The following is a 9,572-nucleotide window of genomic DNA, read 5'->3' on the forward strand; positions in this document are numbered from 1 at the left end:
AAGTCTATGCATGTGCTGTCTCTCCAATGAGAGTGGCATTTCAGCCAGCGCAGAAGATGATAGTAAGTAGCATATCTCTGAGATCACGGTGGACCTAAGATTCTTTTAGCCTAGCTGTACTCTATATGTAACATTAAATACAACCATTGCTAATAACTTGGCTTAATTATTAGCTGATTTCTTCATAGACATGCAGGCAGATAATTTCAATTATTTTAATTATATGGGAAGTTCAAAGTGCATTTTATTCCATTAAGATTGTTCAGAACTCAGTAAAACCCACAAACACCTAAGTCTTTAATTGACAGTTTTTAATTAATTTGAACTCAGGTTAATTAAAAGATTTGCAGATTGCAGCAATCCAGTCCATTTTTCAAAAGGCAAGCCTTAATGTCTACAACAAATACACTCTATTTTATGCTAGGATTAAAGATTCAGCACCTACTTTTAGTGCAAAAACCTCTTCAGCCTTAACAGGCCGAATCACAGCTGACAGCAGGTAATAGAAGTGCTCCATCAGTTTGGTTTCTAAGCTACAAACCATCACTGGAGAATATCCATGTACACTGCTCCCACTTACATGGAAATCTGGGCACTGGAGACAGGGACAAGAACTTTAGCCAGAACCTTTGGTGGTAACAGATTTGGTTTAACCCCCCCACACACACACACACCAAACACTCACCTGTTTGTGCAGCACTGTATAAAGGAGGAAACACCACCCAGCTCTGGCCATCACCCTGCAACAAAATAAGGCAACTGGATTTGCTAGACACCCCACAGAAACACTAGCCTCCGTGGACGACCTCAAAAGGAAAGATAGAATATTTTACTTTAAATTTGTAGCCAACAACAAAAAAATAAGGCTGTGGTTACACTGTAGATCTCTCCCCATTGACAGTTAGTTCGTTCTCACCAGTTGATTCCAATGATATTTGGCAAGGGAAAAGTGGTTCTGGTGACAGTCGTACAAGTCAGTAGCTGGACTCTGAGGCCAACATGGACAGAAGCTGTTTTTCTCATATCCTGTGCACCAGAGCCTGGGCCAGCTAGCATCTCTGTAATTTCCAGTCATGACCTGCTGATTCCATCCTAGTGGAACAACCTCCCCAGGGACACGGATAAGCCCTCATCACTGGAAGATTTTAGGGTGTGATTGGACAAGGTGTTGGATAATCTCGTCTAGGCTCTCTTTCCCACAGAAGGCTGGACAAGATGAACTTTTGAGGTCTCTTCCAACCCAGGCTGTTATATGACCACTAGAGGCACAGAGGTGAGGAAATTGAGGTCACTTTCCCATACAGAAAACGACGGGCTTAAGGAGGACAAAGGACCCAACGCAACAGTGCGTAAGTTTTCCTGCTTTCAGTATGCACTGCTTTAAATGCATGAAAGTCACTAAGTCCTTGACTGGCACGAACTAAGTTGGATTTTCAGCACGACACCTTCACACAGCTGCTGGCAATGAGCTTCCTTCATATACAAATATAGTTAATGTATACAATGACTGTTGGCTTGATTTCGCCATTTAGAGTGAGTAATGCATATAGCCATAGTAACCAGCTCCCGCCACTGAGTCTTCCTTCTCTTCTGAAGTCAACCCACTTACGCATGGATCTACAACAAGGAGTTTACATTTCTCCTGGTTGGAAGAGTAGGCAAGGGAGACTTGGCTCCACAGTTCTGCCACATGCTGCAGAAATGACAAGGAGTGACCTTGGTTATTGTTCTGTCGGTAGTTTTCCAGCACGTCACATGCTCTGTTACCCACTTATCGACCCACTTAGGTCTATATAAACCAGCCAATATTCTCTTTGCTACCCAGGGTTATTAAAAATGCAACATTGATGTGCAGTAATATCTCTAAAACAATTTTTCCAGTCAAGGTATTAATAGCTTTAAGGTGTTGGAAAACCATTTTTAATGAGATGATGGAGTTTCACAGCAAAGTAGGTTTGTAGCCAGCATCCACATTAGCGTTTCTCCTGCCTATAGGATGTTGAATCTGAGGACATTTAGCTTTTAATGTTTTAAAGACAGAAGCATACCAGAGCCTTTAACACAAGCTAACAAAATCCAATTTCACTTGCCTAGATCAGCCTTTGTAAGTGTTGCTATCCGAATGCTGAACACAAGTCCCAAATCTGATCTAAGCTTTATCCCTCTCTAAATGGGTAAAAATAAACACATTCTTTCTTAACCTTTACAGAGGCAAAAACATTGCAAAGAAGGAAGATACATGTGTATCGTGAAGAACTCAGCCAAGCAGCAAAGATTACCCCAAAAGAACATGGAGCAAGTACTATAGCTATCGCACTCTGTTTACATATAAAATGAATGATGCAGATGGTAGCTTAGACTAGAGACCTATTGCTGAAAGAAGGGAAAATCCCACCTCCTTCCTCTGGAAGTGCTAAAGACATTAGAGACCTTTGCACAGATAAATAAAACGTGGGCATTAAGAAGAAGCTGAAAGCTACTGTGATTTTTCAATTGTCACACCGTACCTTATTGAAGGGGAAGCTGGCCATGTGCATGAACTATGGAAAGCAACTTATTTTTGACAGCAGCGAAACAGGTTTGACCTAAATTGCTGAGTTTAACTTCAGCTTGGGCTATACACAAGCGCTGAAGTTACCAGAGCCCAGCTCACACAGCAGCCCACTAAATCCCTTAGCCGAATCCCTAAATCGTGAGGCACCATTGTACCTATCCAACAAAAACCCGCTGGTTTGTATCAGTGGTGCGATTGGTCTTTAATATTCCAGGCCTGCAGAGCTCTCATCCAAGCACATGTCCTTGTTAGATTTGCCTGGGACTGATGATGCTTAATGAGTCTGGGAGAAATCCAGGAAAACGTTATCACTGAACAACAGACAGAGACTAACGCCAGACTTCAGCTACCTGACTTTAAATTTTTATCACACTTCAACACTGCAGCGAATGGAAAATACTTCTCAAAGATTAGCACCACTCCTCCTATCTCCCCTCTAATCACTTTCTACCTCGAGTTCTGAGAAATGGAAGACTTTTGGGGAGGGGGAAGGGACAATCCGGTTTCTGTAATGCCACCCCTTGCTTCTTAGCTTGTGGGGCTAATAACAGTCCTCTATCCTAACATAGCTGTTTGTAGGAGTTTTTAAACGGTACACAGGATGCTAAGATTCTTAAAGAATTTGAACACTGACATGTTAAACATGTCCCCTCTAACCTGAGACTTTGATGTAAAGTATCAGTTTATCTCAACAGAGGATTAAGGAAAGATAGATGAGACCTATTAACTATCACCCCCCACACCCCATCAAACAGTGAAACCATCTCCTGCAGAATCATAACTCAGGACTTGGCCAAAAGCCTTTTCACCCTCTAGCAGTGGTCACTTGCAGTCCTCCTTGCGTGCAGACTTGGTAAGCTAATAAAATTCTATCTGCAGTTTAGGACTAGCTTCCGTCCTTTCTGCTCACCAAGTTATGAATAAACATGACACTATCATCGGGCCTGGAGTAGTTACATTTATAATGAACAAGGCTTGGGAACAGGAGGGAAAGGGGGAAGGAAAAAATGTCATTTGAGTACTCCAGGCTTCAGAAATAGAACTAAAATTGGAGGTTGTGTGACCTCGCTTCAGCACCTGCGCGTGTGTAAGCGCTCTGCTTCCAGTGATGTGATTAGATGCTATTTTTCCCCTCAGGGCTCTGCCTCATTCTGCATATGAGAAAGGTCTGTGTGGGGAGGAAGGCAAAGTCAGGTGGTGAAGGAGATGCTGCTGTCTGCATGTCCCTTTCCACTCTGCTGCAGAAACTGCCTTTCTGTATGAGTCAGAAATGGGAAACAAAACACTATTTTAAGATTTGAGTAATTGCTGCTGCATTAGTATGACAGGAGGCTTCACCACAATGTACCTATGTGATGGCAAGCAAACCCATTTACACCACGGTTTAGACAGGCAAATCACCATAACTGGTTTTATTTTCTACGCAACTGAGAGCTGAAACCCCCTGATTTGCATGGAAATGCTGAGTGGAAAAGCACAGAAATACTGCATACCAGGGCTGCAGCCAAAGACACTAAGAACAACTCTTTGGAGCTACAGAAAGCATATCTGTGCACGCATGCCTCAAGTGTTGATGTACTTGCAAACAGAGGCTTTCAGTTTTTCACATAAGGAGCCCCAGATTAGCAGTTTCCTCCAATTTGCATCTTGAGTCTCTGCTGGTAACATGAAGGTAATCGTATGTAAATACTCTAAGGATAAGTACCATACAGAAATGAATGGATGGGAATGGCTATGCATTAGGTATTTTACCTTCATCTATTTCATAGCCACATATAGGCAAAGGTTCCTCACACATATGCAAGTATTCGAGCACAGTTGCAGCACATGTACAGAGCAGCTACAAGAGGTAGACGTGTTCTGCTCACGCAGGGAGAGGCAGGAGCAACTTCTGTTCTGGCACTCCACAGAGCTGAGTAGCCCATTAACCTCTCTAGGGGAGAAGTCACCTTGGAGGGGATTGTGCATCAGCCAGCCCAAAGATTGCGCTCTGTAAGCGCACCATGCCTAAAAATATACAGCACTTCAGCCACAGACACTAAACAGGTGAAGGAGTGACAACAGCCTCGCATGCAGCGAGGATGCTGTTCCCCAGCATATCAACACCACCCCTCTCTCCCCCCCTAAAAACAGCTTCTGCTTTTGCCAGTAAAAGGCATAAAAGTATTTACTTGGTCTTTACAGAACACAAGCAAGTCAACAGTACAATACCTTGAAGCATATTCCGAGGAGCTTTTCAGTGTTGAAGGAAACCATTAAACTGATACTGAAACGAACACAATAGCTCTCAGGTTTCCTGCTGCCTTAGAAAGCCACAACAAAAGGAGTTGTATTGATTCACCTTATCCTGAATATAAGTAAGAAAATTAAAGGCTTCTTTTAAAAGTAGATTCACTTCCACTTGCTGGATACATGATAAAAATAAACCAAAGATTTTTCTAAGCTTTATCCTCGAAGGATAAAAAGAGAAACAATTAAGGCACTTGATATGACATATAAGGAAACAGAAATAGCTCCTGTGGCCCCCACCCCTCAACCAAGATTAAACAAAGTATATTGTAATTGAGCAGCTGTGGATTTTTTTTCCCCTGGGGCTTTTTAGAAGCCTCTGGATTTTTGAATTACTACAGCCTTATATTTCCTTCAAAGGTTATAGGACATTCTGGCTGTACTGTAAAACACAACTGAAATGCAACACTCGAGTATCAATATAAGCAAATAAGACACCCAGACAGATTATTCTGAATTACAATTGAGCCAAAACAACAGCTGCTTAATTAAAAACTAATTTTGTAAGAACTTAATACAGTGCAAAACCCTAAACCATATTGTTAGTTCAGTTACCGTGAAGAAACATTTAACTAACACAGTATTTGTTCTCGCGTGTAAGGACTTAGTTATGTATGGATAAATAAAGAGCTAGCTGTCCCTGCTATGTGGAAGATCCCAGCAGTATGATGTGCTTGTTATCCATGCAGAGATAACCTTTTCAAAGATGTTCTTTGGCCCAAACAAACAGGATCCTACAGAATTTAATCAGCACATATTAAGTGACAACCCACAGGCTGGAGACTGTATCACAAGCCAACCACATTAAAAGCAGCCAACTATTATACTCCCGTAGCTTAGCCAAGGAAATGTGGGATTTTTCCACTCCTACCAATTTGTTCAGGATCTGGTGACACAATTTTTCTGTCTCTCTGCACTCTCTTCTTTCCTTATCCCATAGCATAACCAGTGCTGGGAACATCTACAGGAAAAAAAGTTGCATTGGCTGTCTCCCTAGGCTTCCCACATTGCAACGAGGAATGTGTAAGCCACCTTCATCACATTTCTCAGACACTGAAGAGCTCATTTCTCATGCAGAGCTGTAGAATGAAAAGATGTTTTAAAGCCCTGCAAAAGCAAACAGGGCTTTCAAAGCCCATCTAAGCAATGAGAGCTACAACGCCTACTTCCAAGTAACATGTGTTGCCCCTGGTTTCACCACTCCTTTAAGGGTCCCAGGGATCTGTCACATACACACACACACAGACACAGAGAATATGCTGTGCACATGCAGTGATGGTCTTACATACTTTCCTGGAAAGACAGGCTTGTGGGGCAAGTACCACTAAAGTTTTAACAGAGTTACACCAGTAGACTTATATATTTCCATTTCCAAAGACATCCTCAATAAAAAATAAAATAAATCTGTTGTTATGAGCAAAGTGGCTTCAATTTTTGCTCAACCCAACCCAACCTGACAGTTGTGGGTCAGGAAGACAAACTGCAAACACATCAGCGGTAGCAACATATAAGGGCTCCCATTATTCCTGAGCTTCCATTTTCAGACAAGAGCTAATGGCCATGAAAAACCCCAAACCAAACCACCCTTCCAGACTCAATGTAGCATTTATAGTTCAGTTAGAAAACCATACAGGCATAAAAGGAGACATGAAGACTTTCTAATCATACACAACACTAATGCCAAGCATGAAACACATGCATGGATCCAGCTGGCTCTTCTTACCAATTTCCCTTTACAAGAATCACTCATAATAAGATATTGCTGACCACCAGCTCTTCAGCCAAGACCATCAGTTAATTCCACATCAAAGGGCAACATGTCAGAAAGGAAGAGTTTAACATGCTGCAACTATGAGGACCTCAAGTATATCAGATCCAAACAGAGGCTGGACAGCTAAATGAGGATCACACTGCCTTCTTATTTCTGTCTTTTCTGAAACGGACACCCTCTTGGATACAAGTGCTTAACTTTTCCAGCAGTGACTGGGACAATCCAGGCTGCCACCACGGAGGTGAGGAAGTACCTTGCCCTGGTTGTCAGGCATGGTCCAGGACTAGCAGGATATTTAAGCCAACAGCTCCACAGTTACCAGTGTGCCATAATTTAGCGGAACTAGTTACCCCTCCTTTCTATGTACTCCAAGGAAAGTAGCCAATTTAAATGGGACCAGGGTAGATAGATACAAATGTGTCACTCGGGATCTAAAGCTAGCAGACTGTTCTCAATTTCATCACGCTGCAGAAGGGAAACTGGGGAGAAAAAGCTGGAAAGGAAGCATGTTTCAGACAGTGAACAAATCTGAAGATTTCAAAAGTAACCAGATGGGAGTGCATGGAGGAGTTTATTTATATATAAACCAACTTTGCTAGGTTGAAAGCATTTTCTGTGAAATAAGTACTTGCCTAAAAATACTTTATCTTTGGCTGCTAACAATAAATTCCTACAAAAAGGAGCCGAGAACCTCTCCATGCATCTTCGCATGAGCACTTAAACCAAACCTATAAGGCTTGAAGTCACAGTTTTAGTGGAGTTTGACCCATTTTTGGCCTGCATTTGTACCAGAAAAGTGCACTGCTAGAAAACTCCTGGAGAACTAGGCACGTACCTCTTCACCAAGAAAATCGTAAGCGTAAAGAAGACATAGATCCTGACCAGCAGTCAACACTTGGCACTGCTGAACTGGTAGCATAAGTGGGTTTTAGACTTCTTTACTCAGAATTTTTTATCCGGTTTACACCATCACTAAATAAATCTCACTATCCCTGGAAAAAAAAAAAAAAGTTATCTAGAAATCATATCAGCTCTTCATGATATTGCTTGTCTTAAACAGGCTTACTCACCAGCACTTACATTGAAGACCACCTTCTACGCCAAGGCCATGCTTTCAGATTGTACAGCTCCTAAGTCCAACTGTGCGTGCAGGATATTAACTTCATCCTGAAGTTATGGAAATGCCAGCCAAAGTTTCACAAGCCTGAGAAGAAAGCGGGGGGGGTGGTGGTGTGCCTATATTAAGTTGCACATGCTAGCACAAATACCACAGCATAAACATTTTGACCACAATAACTAAGAAACAAATAAATGCTCTGCCTTATCTGTAACAGAGACAAGTGTAGCATGGGAACTGGTTCATGACAAGCTTCACAATCCATCTTCTGTGGAGGCAAGGATAACCAATTCGACTTAATTCAAAAGTCAGAATTCCGTTCCACAGCCTGTTTTATCCCAGAGGTGGTTAAGGCTCCACTACTCGATCCAAACAGCACGCAAGAAAAAACTTCTTAATTTCTACACAAGACAGACTTCACCAGGGAAAAGCAAGTGGTAGGCATTGTCACTCTGAATCAGTGGTGAAAGAGAGATGGAGAGATGGAGAAGTGGGGGAAAGTGAAAGCCTAAAATAAACCACTAGCATGGAAATAGAAAAAGATCAAAGAATGCAGAATCAAGACTAAGAAGAGTGGTAAGGTGAAGACAACATACAACACATGATGAATTGAAGAGCATCAACTCCGAACTGTTTACTATCTCATCACCCCCAAAAAGTGCACCAAAAAAAATAAACAGAAAGCACAGAAAACATGGTACAGAAAAAAATACTGGTTTTACAGCAGCATTGAAATAATATACCAAGCCATGCAGAACCACATGCCCAGTGGAAAACTCTCTCTAGAGTATAAAGAATAGAGGGCAGCTACTTTCAGATCAGTACTAGTGTGCCTGGTATTGAGATGTGAGGTTACTCTGCACTAAGACAACTCAAGAGTCCCTGCACTCGTACAGCAAGCAATTGACAACCTGACGCGACACAGATAATTAAAAATCGACTCTATTGAATTGCTATTCACTGTGCTGGTGCCAGCTATTCTCTTCACTAAATGAGGGAGCCTGTGGGGAAAGAAGAAAAGTCCAATAGCGTATTGGATATAGCATGTACAAGAATATTAAAACTGCAGAGAGAACCTTATTAAAGAACTAGCCTGAACACTGATAATATCAGGATGCCTAGAAGCAAACCCTCAGAACACAGTTATTTCTTTGAAGGAAAAAAGTATAAAAATCTACAGGTTTTTCTATAGCGAAAAGAGCTTTACATTTTGAAAGAAAATTTAAACAGCCATCAATTTTTATTTGCTAGTTCCATTAGCCACTATTCATTACAAATTGGAAAAGCACACAAAAATGCTGTCAAAGTGGCTTGATGTGCCCATGCATTTATTTGCTATGCAACCCAACAGAGTTCAGCAACACTTGGCTTAGAACAGCATACTGAGGCAGCACATTTTTCCAGAGGGAAAAAGCAATCAATATTTATACATTGTCCGTATTACTGTGGATTCTATCATGTAAACTTCAAAGATTCATTTACCATTTTCTGGGGACAAGAACCTTAGTGCTGCATGACCTTACTCAGTGAGCAGCTTGACGTTTCTGCCCCCTCATTCCGCCACGTGAGAATAAACTCAGACCAACATTTATCAGTTTAATTAGTAACATACTTGACATTTCCTACTTGAATTTCTTTACATGAACAGTTGCTGTTCACGTAAAGTCAGAAGAGGGAAAAAATAAAGTAAAACATATAAAATCCATTCACTTACCCCTTTCCTTTTTTGTTATTCAACAGAAATGAGCCCACACCTGCAAATGTACTTTGACATTCAAATTTCTTAACCCATTAGACTGAAGTAATAATTTATGGTTAATGAAGCCTTCCTTTCCAATTGA

General features: G+C 41.4%; 1 long non-coding RNA gene across 2 annotated transcripts; it reads right to left on the reverse strand.

Annotated features, from left to right (window-relative positions):
• Window positions 1-296: 296 nt before the first annotated feature.
• LOC136012898 (uncharacterized) lies at window positions 297-4,843 on the reverse strand. 2 transcript variants are annotated; one of them, XR_010612052.1, is made up of 3 exons: window positions 4,766-4,843; window positions 686-740; window positions 297-595 (listed from the first exon to the last, which is right to left on the reverse strand). It is a non-coding gene; the product is annotated as an uncharacterized LOC136012898 (long non-coding RNA). The 2 variants fall into 2 exon arrangements; XR_010612051.1 differs by lacking the exon at window positions 4,766-4,843 and having other exon boundaries at window positions 686-906.
• Between the last annotated feature and the right edge of the window lie 4,729 nt (window positions 4,844-9,572).

Source organism: Lathamus discolor, chromosome 4 (genome assembly GCF_037157495.1).
Source record: "Lathamus discolor isolate bLatDis1 chromosome 4, bLatDis1.hap1, whole genome shotgun sequence".
Taxonomy (NCBI): domain Eukaryota; kingdom Metazoa; phylum Chordata; class Aves; order Psittaciformes; family Psittacidae; genus Lathamus; species Lathamus discolor.